Below are 5,564 nucleotides of genomic sequence, written 5' to 3'. Positions count from 1 at the left end.
CGCCTTTGACGTAGATGATGATCTCGGGATGATCGAATATTCGAAGTGACCTCATCATTTCTTTATAAGGTATACCAGGATCGGCCCAGTGGAGTCCATGAAAGAAAAGTGTTAACCATTTTGCACTCTTCTGTGTTTTAGCACAGTTCACATCCCTGAAAGGCCTCGGTGAAGCAATTCTTGCTGAGAATGTCTCTATTGTACCAGCATCTTCAGTGTGCTATGAGTGCAACATCTTTCAACGTGAATTGTCTACACTCATCATCACAGAGACCTTGAATGTCGGCGACGACGTTCACACTGCAAGTTGTCATTGTGAAATGTTCTATGCATGTCACAGCACTTGGTCATTTACACAGCACTCTGCACAACAGCAGTAATCATATGGTCACGTAGAACGAGAGGATATGCTGCAGTGTGTTCTGGGAAATTTGATAAGAATTCAAATTCGATTCGTACATCTGTTGGTCTGGATTTAATTATCTCATTCTACTTAGATGACTCTATCACGATGATTGGTGCCAGCTCCTTGAATTTCAGTGGAGTAGGCATTAGATGACATATATTAAGAAAGAATGACGGACTGATAAAAACAGTTTTAGAAGGTTATGTAGAAGGGAAAAGGAAGCGAGGAAGGAAGAGACTCCAGATACTGGATGACATGATGAACGGTACAACATACAGTGCCTTAAGAAGGAAGCAATGGATCGCAGAAAATGGAGAGGCAAAGGACCTGCTAATATAGCAGATAACTGATGATGATGATGACGATGCATCCTTTCTGCCCGCATCTCGTGGTCGTGCGGTAGCGTTCTCGCTTCCCACGCCCGGGTTCCCGGGTTCGATTCCCGGCGGGGTCAGGGATTTTCTCTGCCTCGTGATGGCTGGGTGTTGTGTGCTGTCCTTAGGTTAGTTAGGTTTAAGTAGTTCTAAGTTCTAGGGGACTTATGACCACAGCAGTTGAGTCCCATAGTGCTCAGAGCCATTTGAACCATTTTGCATCCTTTCTCTTCAACACCTTCATAGAAAGACGCACGGAACATTGCGCATACGTCAAATTCTAGACTATATACATTCTGATCCCACTATAGCAGTAAACTGTCATACGGATAGAATTCGAATTCAAGTAGTCTCTGGCATTAGTTCCATTACAGTTGTCAAATACTGTGGAATCATTTGCTAAATTCCCACTTCTATTACTCTGGAATGCTAATATGATGAATCTTGTGTGTTTCCAGCTGCACTGAGGTTTTAATAGCCCATGTTTATCTGCTCGCTGTCGGTAGCACCGGGTACTCAAAAACCTCCCATGAGCGGAAAGTTAATGGCAGACATGTACCGGTATTCAGAAGTTTTAAAAGCTTCAAACACTCCTTGTCTGCCGCAGTGATGTGCGGCATTTTCCATATAATTTTATTCATGATGATCTGATTCTCTTCTTGAGCTCCTTGAATGTATGAGTTGCTATCCGTCGCGCTCCGTACCAGAATAAGCTCTCTTAGCATTCATAATAATTCGCTGCATGTCCTCAAAGTATCCCATAAGCATTTTTAGAGGCATGCAAACAGTAAATCGGCGGTTTTCTTCTGCTGCTCTGTCCACAGGCTCGTCTGTCAACCATCCTGCATTTTCTAAGCCATTCAAATACGAGGGTGGTGATGAGATATATTTTTTAAGGGGCGATGATGCTATGGCAACAGTACGTGTAAGATCAATCTCTACCCCCTTTAGTTCATAACTCATTTCCTGAAACAGGAATTCCAAAACACTACTTTTTCTTAAAGGATCCATCCAAATACATGAAACTCTTACACGGAAGAGTTAAAGCGTCTTGGTGCTGGATTACAATCCTAATTTCATCGTTATCGTTAAATTCCGTTGAAGCGTAAGGTTTATGCGAGAAGTATTCCTGGCGTATGATTCGCTCATCATTTTCCACTGGCTGAGATACACTGAGCGACGACGTCATTTCTAGGTTTCAGGCCTACTGATTTAAGAAACTCTTAGTTAATAAATGATGACTAACTGACAACCTCAGCTGCCGACAGGTGTTGTTGATATACCTCGATGTGGACAGCTGAAAATGCGTGCCCCGACCGGGACTCGAACCCGGGATCTCCTGCTTACATGGCAGACACTCTATCCATCTGAGCCACCGAGGACACAGATGAATAGCGCGACTGCAGGGACTTATCCCTTGCACGCTTCCCGTGAGACTCACATTCCCAACTGTTCGCAATTCTACATGTATTGTGCCTTATAGACATTTGCCCACCCACTCATTACTCGCGCACGCTTTGGCGATTCCCGTAAGAGAAGGTACAATACATGTAGAATTGTGAACAGTTGGGAATGTGAGTCTCACGGGAAGCGTGCAAGCGATCAGTCCCTGCAGTCGCACTATTCATCTGTGTCCTCGGTGGCTCAGATGGATAGAGCGTCTGCCATGTAAGCAGGAGATCCGGGTTCGAGTCCCGCTCGGGGCACTCATTTTCAGCTGTCCACATCGAGGTCTATCAACAACACCTGTCGGCAGCTGAGGTTGTCAGTCACCATTTATTACAGGGATAAGCTGCACGGTCATCAACAGTAACTGTTCTTTCGAGAACAAATTACTGTCTTCGTATATGTAGTTAAAGCCTACCCAGCCATTGACCTTCGTCTGTGCGAATGCGCACAGGTTGCCCAAACTCTTACGGGAATCGCCAAAGCGTGCGCGAGTAATGAGTGGATGGGCAAATGTCTATAAGGTACAATACATGTAGAATTGTGAACAGTTGGGAATGTGAGTCTCACGGGAAGCGTGCAAGGGATAAGTTCCTGCAGTCGCGCTATTCATCTGTGTCCTCGGTGGCTCAGATGCATAGAGCGTCTGCCATGTAAACAGGAGATCCCGGGTTCGAGTCCCGGTCGGGGCACACATTTTCAGCTGTCCACATCGAGGTATATCAACAACACCTGTCGGCAGCTGAGGTTGTCAGTTAGTCATCATTTATTACAGGGATAAGCTGCACGGTCATCAACAGTAACTGTTCTTTCGAGAACAAATTACTGCCTTCGTATATATAAACTCTTAGTTCGCACATGTTATCACCTTGTGGTTCTGCTGCCAAGTTCTGTGCGGTGCGCTGTGTGCATCGGTTTTATACCTTACGCCCATCTTGTCGTACATGTAGTCGTACGATGATTTCCTCACCACGAATGTCAACAAGTTGGTTATTCTGATCCACAATACGCAGCTCCAGATAGTCCAGTATTTGAACTGACACTGGAAGGTATAAAGCGGTGGTAGGAGTGTTCCAACTGATGGGAAAAATTCGTAAATTGAATGAACCAATCTATAGTTGAGGTATGAGTCCGCTGTAATGTTACACTCAACACGGATTGTACTGACAGGGAGAATATGCACTGTCTGATCAGGTTTGCAAAATTTATTGGGATCCGTCTTCAAAACCTGTCCCTTTGTGAAACCCAATAGTGCGCTTATTCTACCGTTCTGCTTAAAGTCAGTTGATGCATTCACCGTCCTTATTTCAAGTTTAGATGTACTGATGTTTCCACAGAGCTCAAACCCTTTTCCAGACAGTTTCAAAACTTCGTTTGAATCGTCAATATCATATGCACTAGGTTCAGTTTCTACAATTTGGTTTTTACCATTAACTTCCAGATGCAGTTTGTTGTTAGCCTCTTTGATATTTGGGATGGTGTTGTATGTTTCCAGTCCCATCAACGCGATGCTCCAATCTCCAACACTTAAATCAATTGGTGGGAAGTAATTCGTACGTAGTACAGATGACTGTTCTTTTAATGTCAGAGTCTACGACATTGCATCTAAATATCGACTGGTGAATGGGTGCTTAATACCCGGTCTTATATATCATTTTCCGCAGCTCGTGGTCTCGAGGTAGATTTCTCGCTTCGCGCGCACGGGGTCCCGGTTTCGATTCCCGGCGGGGTCAGGGATTTTTCCTGCTTCGAGATGACTGTGTGTTATTGTGTCGACTTCATCATCATCATTCATCCCCATTACGTTAGGAGGAAGGCAATGGCAAACCATCTCCTCTAGGATCTTGCCTAGTACAGCAGTGCGGGTCTCCCGCATCGTCCCTTACGCTCCTCGGAGTATGGGACCTCATCATCATATATCATTGATGACCACACAGGAATGTATTCAAGTCCTGGTAGCGTCGAAAATTGTAGAACACATGTCCTCTGCCTGTGAAGTATCGTTGTAATTCTTCTGGGTGTTGCAGGTTGCCGAATGAGTTGAAATAGTAGACGTTATTTGTATTTCATTTTTTAACATATGCCTCTCCTCCTGCTACATCCAGATTCATATTTCCGCATTCTCCTGCTTTCTACATAGTCTTCTGTAATGTATTCCGCATAAACACACCTCGGCATGTTGAATTTCTTTGTAACAAAGCTAAACAGACCTGTATTTGTAAGCGCCATGTCTGGTACGACTACTAGGGGGCTTTTTTTTTTCTTTCCTTTTTGTGAAGAGGCCCAGTCCTTTCTTGTAGGGTTTCAAGTATAGCGATTTTTCGATGGCTACTGCTTCCATCATGCAGTTATGTCTCCGTGCCTCCTGCAGTTGCTCCTGAGAGCTTTTTGCATTTTTGATTGTCCTTGCAATAACCGAAACAACCCCCAGCCAGTGAACCCACCGCTGAGAGACCGGCTAAGGCGGGAATGAGGAAATAAATAATTCCACCAGACGTCTTGGATATTGGTAGAACCCTGGTGGTTTAATCTATCTTTTTTTCTCACTCCTTTCTGCTTCAGGACGCTTTTAGCTGCATACAACGCCGTCAGGACACAGGCTACAGAATTTCATGCACCCTTTGTATTTCATCTTCTTTCTTAGCGCTCTAAATGCAGCGCTCATAATTTGAGCTAAACTTCTTTACAACCACGCCCAACATAACCAATCATAGTTTTATCAACTGCGGGTACTGCAATATGTTGACCTATACCAATATCGTTTCTCGTACGTATTGCCACAGCTTTATCAGCACAAATTGATCGTCGGTGTGACGATCTTTATTTGCAGCATAAGCGAAGCCGTGTTACATGCATACTTAATCGTCGATTAGATCCACAGTACTTATATCCAGAAATGTGTAATTCGACTGGTAGTTTGTCGATAATACCGCGTCCTCCTCTAATACATCTCCTATCATGCATGTTATGCTACTGAGGTGCTTGCGGTCACCACTCCCTGTTACATAACAAACCGTAGCGTTGATCCAGCTGTTTTGTGATGCGGGAAAACCAAGCCATTTAATCAACGCTCTATTCCTTCGACACCGTATTACCCTCTCTACGAAATACATACACATCCGGTTCTAGGCTCTTCTGTAAATCTTGTGTGTAAGAGCATCCTGCAATTTCAGTACCACTGCTGTCCTTTAAAAGGTAGGTTCTAGGATTCGTTCAAAAATGGTTCAAATGGCTCTGAGTACTATGGGACTTAACATCTGTGGTCATCAGTCCCCTAGAACTTAGAACTACTTAAACCTAACTAACCTAAGGACATCACACACATCCATGCCCGAGGC

At 44.2% G+C, this 5,564-nt stretch overlaps 1 non-coding gene across 1 annotated transcript; it reads right to left on the bottom strand.

Moving 5' to 3' along the window:
- Window positions 1–2,088: 2,088 nt before the first annotated feature.
- Trnat-ugu (transfer RNA threonine (anticodon UGU)) lies at window positions 2,089–2,162 on the bottom strand. Its single transcript has one exon. It is a non-coding gene; the product is annotated as a tRNA-Thr (tRNA).
- Between the last annotated feature and the right edge of the window lie 3,402 nt (window positions 2,163–5,564).

The sequence above is a fragment of the Schistocerca serialis genome, chromosome 7 (assembly GCF_023864345.2).
Source record: "Schistocerca serialis cubense isolate TAMUIC-IGC-003099 chromosome 7, iqSchSeri2.2, whole genome shotgun sequence".
Lineage (NCBI taxonomy): Eukaryota > Metazoa > Arthropoda > Insecta > Orthoptera > Acrididae > Schistocerca > Schistocerca serialis.
This window is presented reverse-complemented; position numbering and strand designations above follow the sequence as displayed.